At 35.7% G+C, this 14220-nt stretch overlaps 1 protein-coding gene across 1 annotated transcript in view; it reads left to right on the forward strand.

Moving 5' to 3' along the window:
* Positions 1-743: 743 nt before the first annotated feature.
* Positions 744-14220, forward strand: part of LOC126830694 (hemicentin-1) — a 44122-nt gene continuing 30645 nt past the window's right edge. The window contains exon 1 of the mRNA XM_050561105.2: positions 744-902. The gene's annotated coding sequence lies outside the window, so the exon portion shown is untranslated. The remainder of the gene's footprint in view (positions 903-14220) is intronic.

Consider the following 14220-nt stretch of genomic DNA (forward strand, 5'->3'; position numbering starts at 1 on the left):
TTATTTTGTTATTATGTATATATGTACCGACGTTAAATAAAGATTACTTACTTACTTACTTACTAGAGACGAACATTAAAACCAATTGACAAATCTATGGAGATCTGCGGCTAACTGTCACCATTTCTTTGGCGATGTGAAAGGGAGTTATTTCCCTTTATTGCACACAGATTGACACTATCGATCTTTTTTTCTGGCGATTTTTTTCTTAAATACACAAAACAAAAAAAAAACAAAAAAAAAAACGTGAAGCACGGCAAACCCCCGAATTACCGATATGCTCCATTTTGGGACTATAGACGTTTAATAATGTAGCTAGCTCGAGGATATGTATTTTAGCGAAATCAGCAGAGAGCACCTTAGGAACTGATAAGGAATAAGCCAATGGGGCTGAATTTCACAGGTAAGCGCTGAAGAGTCTGGTTCCGAACACAATGCTGCCTGCCTTGCAGCATATGTAGCAAGATATATCCAGTCACGTGAATGAGCGCTTTATATATGATTAACCGGACTGAAATAAGACGGCTCATATCGCGTGCTGTGGACTGTGTTGTGACCCATCATAATAAGAGGATCGACTGATCTATTATAAGGCAGTCAATGTGACACTCAATACCGTTCCTTAGTAATATGACAAGGGTGCGATCATTCGTATCGAAATAACCCATCGATGAATGGAAAAACCGCTATACTATACAGACAGTGTATAGGGTTCTATTGTTATCGCGTTACTAAGCGCTATTATTGAAGACATATCGAACAGAACACTGCGACAATCATTGCCACATTTTTTACATAGTGTATTTTTATTCAAAACGAACGAGGCATTTCAGTACTGGATTACAAAATTACTACGTAAATTGGAATATTTCAGGGAAACGTTTAAATTATTTGTGTAAAAGGTAGGTTTTGATATTTTTGATTAATCGATTGTTGATGGTTTTGTGTTTTTGACATTGTGTATTAATCGTAGACAATTCTGGTTATTATTAGTAGAGTCTGTGCGTCATCATTTGATGGGTCCGTCCTCTATGATAAAAAAAATGTTTTAATTTGTTATAGTCTCGAAATGACTTAGTTTGTGTTGAGTCAATGTTACTCCCCCCCCCCTCCCTCCCTCAATATCCTTGTCAGTGGTGTGGGACTGCGGGCCTCGCCAGGGACAACGTATAGTCGCTCGGATGGCACGAACAATGAAGGTCTCATGTACACATCGCTGTGTACGAACCCTTCGCAGGTGGAATTCGATGTAGTGCCGCTGTCTGGGCAAAATTTCTCTCATAGCACACTGTGTGTCGTATGCCTGACCCTCATTAGCCCAGTCGGAACAGAACAGTAGGACGTTAAATCCCATTTCAATTTTCAGTTCCTCTCTCAAAATGTTGAGACCTATAGGATATTTATTTAAATATTTAGTCATGCATATCATTTTTCTTAAAATTAGGTAATCCAATCAAGGAAATATATTTGATTCTATATTTCATACAAATCTTTGTGTTTGTAATGGTAGGTTTGTTATTTATGTTGAATTACTAAGTATCGTCTATAATTCAATTAATCTTAACCCAGTAATGCAAGGGATGTTTACATTAAAGGGTCGTGTGACAGGACACACAAGGACAACGTAAGAGTCGTGTTACAAGATTCACTAGGACAACGCAAAATGTATTGTTATATGAAACTATGCTATGTCTCCATTAAAGACGTATAATAACTTACAAAAAGAAAAGAAATTGAATTAATTTTATATAATAACATATCGTATGGCTTGATTTTGCATTCGCGTCATTTATTATACTATGTAGTATTGCAACTTTAAAGAATAAATTAATATTGTGCGTAGGGGTCTTTAGCTGTGGGAGAAAACCGGAGAACCCGGAGAAATCCCACGAGGTTGGACAGGGCAATTCAGTTTCACGCGAGGGAATGTGTATTAAACATACCAAGCAAACATTCTTTACCAGTTTTTGTTTTTTATGTCTTATACGCCTTCATTTTGTAGCATGATTTCGTCGTAACCAACATTAAACTAAAACCCTAATGTAATGCTTAGTTAATTGTGTGGATAGGCGACACTACTCCTTGTCACGTACAGGCATGGAATTAAAACCGTGCCAGTTGACCCGATGACCCCATCCGCGACTTCCGGAATTAATTTTATATAATAACATATCGTATGGCTTGATTTTGCATTCGCGTCATTTATTATACTATGTAGTATTGCAACTTTAAAGAATAAATTAATATTGTGCGTAGGGGTCTTTAGCTGTGGGAGAAAACCGGAGAACCCGGAGAAATCCCACGAGGTTGGACAGGGCAATTCAGTTTCACGCGAGGGAATGTGTATTAAACATACCAAGCAAACATTCTTTACCAGTTTTTGTTTTTTATGTCTTATACGCCTTCATTTTGTAGCATGATTTCGTCGTAACCAACATTAAACTAAAACCCTAATGTAATGCTTAGTTAATTGTGTGGATAGGCGACACTACTCCTTGTCACGTACAGGCATGGAATTAAAACCGTGCCAGTTGACCCGATGACCCCATCCGCGACTTCCGGTAAAACACTAAGATCCCTTCAAGTAGCGTTAGTTGTTACGTTAATGGGGTTAAAGTCCGCTTCCACTGAGGATGATATCGCAGACAGATGCTTCCATAGAAACTTGTCAGCGACCATGTCGTGGTTAGGTGTCATGTCTAGTGTAGGGCCGGGATTGAAAGGATGGAAAAAGGTTATTCGTATTTTCCATCCCGGTAATTAATCATGACTGACAAGTTTGTTACTCGCAGATTGTTTCAATGGCATTCAATATCTGAACTGAAATACATAGGTCACAATTGTATGGAATACAATTACTACTTATTACTGAGTGACGTAATCAAGAAATGTCATCCAGTAATAAACAGCCATTGTATTCCATAGAATTGTGACCGGTGTATTCTTCGGCACAGTCATGACTCTTGTGATACGACTGTGCCTTTAATTACGGTTGATTAAGACTCGTTAAGCCTAGCCGAAACGTCACCCAGTAATAAACAGTCATTATATTCCATAGAATTGTGACCGGTGTATTCTTAGGCACAGTCATGCCTCTTGAGTTACGACCGTACCTTTAACTACGGTAAGTCACACGGGTCAAAATTCTATGAAATACAATTACTACTTATTACTGAGTAACGTTTCGACGAGGCTTCTCTTATACTCATAATCAAGAAATGTCACCCAGTAATAAACAGTCATTATATTCCATAGAATTGTGACCGGTGTATTCTTCGGCACAGTCATGTATCTTGAGATACCACCGTGCCTTTAACTACGATAAGTTATAATCTTATATTCGAGTGAATAACTTAGTTAAATAAACATTTACATAGAAACTATGACTGATGAATGTGAAAATCAATACCGTTTAGTTATTTAATTTCTCTTAATTGGTTCCTATTAACTCATGTGTACTTCCGGTCCGAGGTGTATTAAGTTTATATTGTCTATAAATGATTGATGGCGATATTACATGACAATAAAACATATCGTTTATATACTCAATAGCCAATCAATATTCTTCTTCAGTCTTCTTAATAACCATTGGTAGCCATATTGGTTTCTTTTCATTCGCCGGTCAAAACCCATTTGTAGACACAATTAGTCTTAGTACACAATTTGCAAATACTACACGCATACTCAGGGTGAGCATAATATATGATTTCGTGCACCTTATTAGAATTAAATGTGTTATGATTAAATTGGACTTCGTTTTCGTTTTGGGGGATCACGTGGCTAAGTGGGTAAGACGCTGGCTCGCTAGCCTGGAGGTCGGGTGTTCGATCCCTGCATTGGCCGAGAAAGTTCATCCCGATTTTCCGGTGTGGTTTCCCCTTGTCAGTGATGCAGGACGGAGGGCCTGACAAGGACAGCTGTCTAGTCGTTCGGATGGGACAAAAAACGAGGTCCCGTGTACACATTGGCGTGCACGTAAAAGATCCCTTGGCAGTTGGAATTCGATATAAGAGTAGGCCGTAGCGCCGCTGCCCGGGCAAAATTTCCCTCATAGCACACTGTATGGCGTATGCCCGTCTTCATTAGCCCAGGTTAGGAGCAGAACAGTAGGACGTTAAACCCCATTTCATTTCATTACGTTTTCGTTTCTTTTCCCTTTTTTCGCTTAATTCTACCATTGAACAGCTTCTTTAACATCTTACATTTCTGAACGAAACCGGCTAATTAGGGAAATCCCGGGACTCGTTATCGGCCAAAAGTATGATCGAACATGTCACCTCGTGGTCATACACAGCAAGCAATCGTGGATCTGACCTCTTACCTGGTATGGGCAAGTCTGATTTTAGCCAATGGGAATCTATACCTGTAAATGGCAAGGGAATAATTGGATCTTTATGTCATGTAGACCATGGACCTCATTGTTCAGACGGTGACAGAACTAGAGAAGGCGTTTTACAAGGTTCATGTGGGAGGAAGAACCAAAACAATTCCTTATAAAAAGATACAATTAGGTTTAATTGGATTTACTTTGAATATGAATTTAGACGTCTGCTTTCAATATCTGTCGCACTGCAAATGCCCACTGACCGTTTTAATACATGCAAACCAAAGGAACAGAAACATATCTGGGAAATTGACACCAAAAATAACATTACCTGTGATTCGTATCTATTGACAACGCCTGTAGGCCCACATCAAATACAAAGATTGGATTCTTTATGTCTGTGTATAAGTGTTTTTATAACACAAATACAACATCACACAAAGACAAAACATTCTGTTCTATGGATGACAATGAATGTACTAGCACGTTACGTAAATCATGTGAAGACCAAGGGAATTAAACAGCTACCAATGCGGTTTACGTGGTATTATACGTTTAAGTTAAAACTCTTCTGCAACTGAGACGAATAAGTAGCATTTGTCAGGCAGAAATGTTCACTTAATATGACGATTAATAAAACCAACGAGGCTAGACAGAAGTTACACAGGCATGGGAATTTGACACAAACTCATACAGGATATTTTGAATACCTACATAAATAGTCGCTCCGGGTTAATAAGCAAAAATAACATTAATGAAAGGTCTAATCCTTCACGCACTAATGACAGAAAAATTAGGATACAATAGTGGCTTAATAATAGGACCCAGGCGAAGAGCAACTCTATTAGGCAATCTGTCGTAACTACTTATTAGTGTTTATTTCCCTCTAGACAATATGGATAATGCCATTACACCACCATTATGATAATATTAGCTACGAGTTATTACAATATATTAATAGCAGCCATGTAGGATAGAGGGGGCTTGGATGGCCGAATAGTTAGCAAGTGCGCGCTGCATCATAAGGTCTGTCATTGAGTCAACTGGCGTGGTTTCGATTCCCCGGTTGTTCGTGACAAGGAGTAGGGTCGCCTGTCCAGGCTCGTGGGTTTTCTCCCGGTCCTCCGGTGGAAATAGTATGTGTCAAGTGGTCGAGTGGACGTTTCTCCGATTCCCCCCCTCTCTCTCTCTCTTTCTCTCTCTCTCTCTGTAGGCATAGACGTATTTGGTCGGCTGTACTAGGGGCGCTGGAGGAGGGCTGAAACCACGCCCCCTATATTCTATTTTCTCAGAGCTACCACGCGTCCGCACAAAAGAGAATTTCAAGCAAAAATAACAATAATCAGAGAAAGTCGCACAGTGGCAGACGGACAATAGAGTCTTTCCTCATTTAAATATTACAAAATATAAGTTGTGAAAATTGGTTTGTAGCTAGCAATTTCGACGTTTAAGCATAGAAAGGGAAATGTAATTTTAAATTTGGTACCATTTTGGCCTCGATGTTCATGGATACAAATGATTTATTGTTCAGGCGAAATCAGTATAAAGTAATGACCAATTTTGATTGCCATAATTAAGTTTGGGATCGATCAATTCTAGATTGTTCTGTAAGAAAGAGAGAGAGAGAGACGGGGCGAGAGAGAGAGAGAGAGAGAGAGAGAGAGAGAGAGAGAGAGAGAGAGAGAGATGGGTTTTACCGTCCACTCGACACAAACTAGGTGATTTCAGGACTAACACATGGTCCAATTTTATTTCAATAATTCTCTTGTGCGTAGGGGTCTTTAGTAGTGGGAGGAAACCGGAGGACCCGGAGAAAACCCACGAGGTTGGACAGGCGACCCTACTCCGTGTCACGTACAACCGGGGAATCGAAGCCTCGCCAGTTGACTCAATGACAGACCTTATGATACAGCCCGCACTTGCTAACTATTCGGCCATCCAAGCCCCAGATTGTTCTGTAATAATGGGTTATTATTTTCCACACTTAACCTGAATGTTTCAATTCAAATAATTAGGATAAGTAGTAGATATTAACTGCACCATGACGATCAAATCAAACAGATTACCATTATTTAAATGGTATTAGTCAATAACTATAACAATCATGCACTAACATGTTTAATACAAAAGATAAAGAAACCTACTCCGTATTCTGTTTTACATTGCCACACACATGCTGTACAGGGGTTTTAAAGTTAATGTTTCTTAAGCAAATTAAATTCAGATTAACTAGAAATGAACAGTAATATTTATTGTAGTACGCCTCAACGAATAATACAATAAAAAAACAAAATGAATGTTCTCGAAACTAAACCTGTTCAACAAATAAAGTTCTTTGGGTTTAAACGTGACGCGTGAAAATAAACCACACTGCCTTTTGCCACATAACGGAAATTTGCTATAGCCCAATATCTCCCATGTAAATCTTCAGCTTCTGAAATCCAAGTTCAGGCTGTTATAATTACTCATGTAAAAAGCAGGGTTTGCTTACTCTTTGCACGCACCTGATATCACATGTATCTAAAATATAATATTGGTGGCCTTTATCCTCTACTATGTATTTTCTGCTGCTTAAATTAATGAAGGGTGTCGTGCTCTAGGTAGGGTTGGTTAACATTTCTAATATTTATAAGAGCTATATTATGCATTATAGTACGGTATAGAAGTGTTTGTAAATATTATTGCAATTGACTCAGGATTTGCTGTGTAGGTTAATATCGATACACGAGAAACAGGAGCTAAATTTTGTATAAGATTAATATTTTCAGTGTTCTTTAAAGATACATTATGTAAGATGTTGATAAAGAGCTAGCCATTCTTACTATAATATTTCGAAAATGGATAATGTAAAATGAATAATTTGAAAATTTAATTCAAGTTTCTCTATTACGAGCGAAGATATTAGCCTTTGAAGGTTTGACAAGACGTGTGCAATAATTTCAACCACCGTACTGGTTGTTCGAAGCCAAGTCTCGCTCCTCTATTTTAGCTTAAATCAAAATATGGCTGAACTGTTCTAATTTATTTAATATCCGAGATAATTAATGTCTAATTATTAATTTAGAAAACATTTCAGGCCTAAAGAAAGACCTGCAATAGGCAGATTTAGCTCTCGCATAATATATGTTTAATATTTTAATTAATAAATAGAGCCTCGATAACACGTTACTAGTACATGGCGCATAGTGGCGTGTGTCGTCTTGGGTAGGGTGTACTTCTGGTCCCACTCTTTCATCTTTGATTATTCCCTTACGTGTGATTTGGAAATAGATGTTACAATCAATTGAAGTATATATCATGTACATTGTTCGATATTGTAGAATAATGATATACATGTATATAAGTTGTATATTGGAGTGGGTTTTATTACGAATATATACAATAGCTTCTCCATACATACATATATTCAACAAAAGCCGATCTTAAAGTCAAATCCCTATATCCACTGTAGCTTCCAGGTCTCATAGTCCACCACACAAAAGCCTATTCTATCAAATTATAAAGCAGCCATGTTATCTGTAACACTGACAATAATATCCAGGTTTTTCAATAAAAACAACAACAAAATCTAGGTGTAATAAAGTTATTCTTTATATTTTACGCACATGTTATATTAGTGGCGTAGCTCACGCTTTCTGGCGTATGTAAAAAAACCAACATCTTAGCGTATAAAGTTATTCTTTATATTTTACGCATGTGTTATAATAGATGTGGTCGATATACCACGTGGTGCAACAACATCTAGGTGTAATAAAGCTATTTTTTATATATAACTTAAATGTTTTAATATTAGAGTTTTAATAAAGTATATAAAGTATACTAATATTAGAGTTTTAATAAAGTATATAAAGTGTTCTAATATTAGAATTTTGATAAAGTATATAAAGTATGCTAATATTAAAGTTTTAATAAAGTATATAAAGTGTTCAAATATTAGAGTTTTAATAAAGTATATAAAGTGTTCTAATATTAGAATTTTAATAAAGTATATAAAGTATGCTAATATTAAAGTTTTAATAAAGTATATAAAGTGTTCAAATATTAGAGTTTTGATAAAGTATATAAAGTGTTCTAATATTAGAATTTTAATAAGTATATAAAGTATGCTAATATTAAAGTTTTAATAAAGTATATAAAGTGTTCAAATATTAGAGTTTTGATAAAGTATATTTAGTGTTCTAATATTAGAGTTTTAATAAAGTATATAAAGTGTTCTAATATTAAATATTTAATAAAGTATATAAAGTGTTCTAATATTAAAGATGTAATAAAGTATATAAAGTGTTCTAATATTAAAGATTTAATAACGTATATAAAGTGTTCTAATATTAAATATTTAATAAAGTATATAAAGTGTTCTAATATTAAAGATTTAATAACGTATATAAAGTGTTCAAATATTAGAGTTTTAATAAAGTATATAAAGTGTTCTAATATTAGAATTTTAATAAAGTATATAAAGTATGCTAATATTAAAGTTTTAATAAAGTATATAAAGTGTTCAAATATTAGAGTTTTAATAAAGTATATAAAGTGTTCTAATATTAGAATTTTAATAAAGTATATAAAGTATGCTAATATTAAAGTTTTAATAAAGTATATAAAGTGTTCAAATATTAGAGTTTTGATAAAGTATATAAAGTGTTCTAATATTAGAATTTTAATAAAGTATATAAAGTATGCTAATATTAAAGTTTTAATAAAGTATATAAAGTGTTCAAATATTAGAGTTTTGATAAAGTATATTTAGTGTTCTAATATTAGAGTTTTAATAAAGTATATAAAGTGTTCTAATATTAAATATTTAATAAAGTATATAAAGTGTTCTAATATTAAAGATGTAATAAAGTATATAAAGTGTTCTAATATTAAAGATTTAATAACGTATATAAAGTGTTCTAATATTAAATATTTAATAAAGTATATAAAGTGTTCTAATATTAAAGATTTAATAACGTATATAAAGTATGCTAATATTAAAGTTTTAATAAAGTATATAAAGTGTTCTAATATTAAAGATTTAATAAAGTATATAAAGTGTTCTAATATTAAAGATTTAATAACGTATATAAAGTATGCTAATATTAAAGTTTTAATAAAGTATATAAAGTGTTCTAATATTAAAGATTTAATAACGTATATAAAGTGTTCTAATCTTAGAGTTTTAATAAAGTATAATAATGACTGATACTTCTTTCACACCAGGTTCTGCGACCTGTTCAATGGCAAACTCGGGAACCAATTTGTCCCTTTGTATTTATGGAATTTGAATTTGAATGGCCTTTTAGGATCAATGCTATAATATCGTATTAGTTATTCTCTGATCTCGGGTTGGTCTGTCGTATATTAGAAAAGTAATTTGTTGAAAGACATGGTTTTTCTTGTATTGAAACTCTTCACACATTAATTTGTACTTAGTGTATTAGTAATAAGACTGGTCGTCATTGTTACAATACGTAACCTGTCGAAATAGGTCGGTCGATTTATCATTTGAATATAAAAGGGGTCGATGGAAATCTATTTGTTTGTAATGTAGATCTTATTTACTGCCTTTTTAACAAAATATGTTCAAAGAACGGAATGTACGCAAGAATTCGGTCCATTTTATGGAAGCATTATGTATAAAAGGTAATAGGAGTTATTTGGTTGTTATAATTATTATGGATTGGTTGATATTTTATTTTCTATTCAAATCAAATGATATATTAACGTTTAAAACAAGACTATCAATTTAGATTTGAATGCCCACAATAACCGACGCTTCATCATCCTTGCATAGGTGAATACATTCAATTATGGCTAAAATACGGGGCATAGGAAGGCGATTGTCGATACTGATTGTATTTAACTATATTCAAATAAGGATAAATGGTCATTAATTTATCAAAAATCATTATCAGTAATAAACAAGACACTCATTAATCACCTCGTCAGTGTTTTAGTTTTTTCTTGGAATTTATAATGTTTACTAGCAGGATACCCGGCTTCGCTCGGGGGTCATAACTCCGAAACCGGAAGTGGTAGACTAACGCCACCTGGCCTATGTTACTCCCCGGTCCGAGCTACCCCGATACCCCAAATTTCAGACTCGGGGCAGACCTAGTGTAGCCGCCAACCCCGAACAGACCGGCTTCGCTCGGGGGCCATAAATCCAAAACCGGAAGTGGTAGACTAACGCCACCTGGCCTATGTTACTCCCCGGTCCGAGCTACCCCTATACCCCAAATTTCAGACTCGGGGCAGATGTAGCCGCCAACCCCGAACAGACAGACTTCGCTCGGAGGTCATAACTCCGAAACCGGAAGTGGTAGACTAACGCCACTTGGCCTATGTTACTCCCCGGTCCGAGCTACCCCTATACCCCAAATTTCAGACTCGGGGCAGATCTAGTGTAGCCGCCAACCCCGAACAGGCCGGCTTCGCTCGGGGGTCATATCTCCGAAACCGGAAGTGGTAGACTAACGCCACCTGGCCTATGTTACTCCCCGGTCCGAGCTACCCCTATACCCCAAATTTCAGACACGGGGCAGACCTAGTGTAGCCGCCAACCCCGAACAGACCGGCTTCGCTCGGGGGTCATAACTCCGAAACCGGAATTGGTAGACTAACGCCCCCTGACCTATGTTACTCCCCGGTCCGAGCTACCTCTATCCCCCATATTTCAGACTCGGGGCAGACCTAGTGTAGCCGCCAACCCCGAACAGACCGGCTTCGCTCGAGGGTCATAACTCCGAAACCGGAAGTGGTAGACTAACGCCACCTGGCCTATGTTACTCCCCGGTCCGAGTTACTCCTATACCCCAAATTTCAGACTCGGGGCAGACCTAGTGTAGCCGCCAACCCCGAACAGACAGACAGACAGACAGACAGACAAACGACAGTCACAAATATATATAGAATAGATAAGTGTAGATTTTTATAAACGAAAGGGCATGGTGATCAACGTTCTATTCTTTTGTACCGACTGGGCTGATGAGGGTGGGCATGATGTTAGACTGGACAACCTGCTCTAAATGACGTCCGGCTGGTTCCTACGTCACTGCGCTATTCTGACTTCAATATATGCAAGTCAGAAAAGGATTGAAGTAGGAGCGAGTGTGACGTATTAGAGCAGGTTATCCAGTCTAGCATGATGTATGCTATGAGGAAAATTGGAAAATAAGATATCTATTTCTTCTGATGGTACACTCCATAAAACGAAACAAATTGACGTGTAAAACGTCAGAAGAATAAACGAAACCAAATTATAATATTATTTTAATCCGACTGTCCTACGCTAAATGGACGAATGTATATTTTTTGGTCTAGTAAATCCAATTTTGTCAGCGGCTGAATTTAAATCGAAAATTTATTTCATTTATTATTGATAAAAAATTCTCTTTTATGTTTGGATTCCGTGTTTCGTGTATAAATCTTCCAGAAGATATCACGCCATTTTCAAATATATCAGGACTTTTTTTTCACACTTGTAAATTGATAATATTGCCATTGATGGTGGAAGTGATTAAATTATTAACTCTTGACGTTCTAAAGGACATTTTGCTGGAAATATAGCCGCGTTTTCCTAATCAATGAAAATAACAAGCTTATTGGAACTAATTGTGGAGGGGATTATATCATATAAGTGAAAAGAAATGTGTTTAGTTACAATATAATTAGACATTAGTTTAATATCGCCGACGAACTCCACACTACAAATCGATTGACTGACTGAGTGATGATCGATTGATTATGGTAAGATAATCCTGCTGTAATCATTATCTTAATCGTGACGATACCATGACAACATACCCAAAGTCTGTCAAACCCTTCCCAAAATACATGCCAAGACAATCACATTTCGTAATATCTCTAAACGTCTTTTAAAGAATTGGGAAATCCTTTGGATACTACAATATATTGTTAAAGTTGAATCTGAATAAATCTGAAAGCCAGCGCTACATTTAATCTTTAGGAAATTATTTTGATGTGTCTCTTTTTTTATTTCGATGGACTCCAATCCTAGCGATTATCTACCGTTGATTTTTGATTTTCTTGTGTTAAGTATCAGTATATTTTAGCATGGATTAAGTCATGCAAAATTTGATATGTGATACACATGGGCGTGCACGCAAAAGATCGCTTTTGATTTAGATAAAGCACTGGCCGTTATAGCTATAATATTTCAAAAATAGATAATGCAAAATGAATATATTGAAAATTTCATTCAAATTAATTTATTTTATGCGAAGTTATCAATGGCTCTAGTCTTGGCAAAATGTGTGCATTGATCGTAATCACCATACTGGTCATTCGAGTCTTAGCCTCACTTCTCCATTAATACATTAAATCATTAAATGGCCGAACCGTTATAATCTACTTAAAATCGGATCAATCCCATGGCACCGAGAGTTTATTATGGTCTTGTCATGTTAATAAATGTCTAATTTATACAACATTGAATGCCCAAAGAAAGACGGCAATAGGCAGTTTCAGCTCTTGAATAATGCTATTTTCAAGTATTATGTCTTTTTATTTTCTAATAAAGTTATTGCAAAATAAATCATTCATGCTTTACCCAACGATTATGCCGATTAAACTTTTCTTTATAACCCAATAACCGATGACTGATTCTAGCAACAGTTTCCTTTCATGAAATTTAAAAGTTAAAAAATAACCCAAACAGTCGAAAGTTGAACACAATATCTTAATTAATGAACTCGTGTCGCCATAGACAACCTTTCTTTTTAACAATGAATGTATTTAGACCTTCGAGACGTTTATTATTAAATTTTGATGCCAATCGATTGGGAGTACTGTTATTTGATAAAATCAATGAAATAGATGATTTTACATGCTGTTTATTTATGAAGCGATAAAATCAATGATTATATTAAGGAAATGAGTTTAGATTGATGTATTGTCATATAGATATAACTCCTTACCTGGATCAGTTAGCATGGCGCTGGCTCATCAACCATGGCTATCTTCTCGGAATTTTTCAACCCGGTGATACAGAATGGTGGGCACGACAAGAAAACGCGTCTAATCTTTCAGATGGAACCCAAAACCGTTTGGTAGTAAGTTAAAATATAAATTTCAGTATTCAAACCATGAAAATGTCCCTTTAAGAAATCCTGAATAAACATCTAAATTGTACATATGTTTTATACTGTATATATTGAAGTTTGTGTTATGATTACCAGGTGCAAATCTGTTAAAGATCCATTCTACGAAGTGGTTGTATGTAAGCTGATAAAGCATGTTATTGTATCCTATATCTATTACATAAATTCCGTAAATTTATTGAATAAAATGTTATAATCTTTAAGTGGCATTTAGCGATTGAGAAACACATTAACAGAACAGTTTTTATGGGAAACAATAACTGGTTTATTCTGCTTTTAAAGCAGAATAAACCAGTGATTGTTTCCCATAAAAACTGTGTGAATAAAATGTTGTTTAAATCAAGTTAAGGATCCCCTGATAGTCGGAAATCGAATTAAGAGTAGGCTGTATCGTCACTATCCGGGCAAAATGTCGCTGACGTATGCTTGATTGTCTGGTTAGTGCAGAAAAATAAGATGTTAAACCCAATTTGAATTAATTTTACTGTTGGTATAAGAGCAGATATCTTGATTCAGATCTCTCGGGCGTTTCATATTGTCCGAAATGGTTTGACTCAACACCTTATTCTTTTATTCACAAAAGTAACCGAGTGATCTAACCCGTTCACTTTCATTCCCATGCCTGTGCGTGACAATGGGTAGGGTCTCCTATCCAACCTCGTCGGTTTTTCTCCAGGTCATTTTCCTTCCCCTCCCCTCCCCCTGCTAAAGACCATATGTGCAAGCTACAACTTTAATGGATCTTAGTGCTTTGCCAGGAGTCGGGTCGGGGGTAGGAGGGACTGCCAT

This window comes from Patella vulgata, chromosome 8, assembly GCF_932274485.2.
Source record: "Patella vulgata chromosome 8, xgPatVulg1.2, whole genome shotgun sequence".
In the NCBI taxonomy this organism is placed as follows: domain Eukaryota; kingdom Metazoa; phylum Mollusca; class Gastropoda; family Patellidae; genus Patella; species Patella vulgata.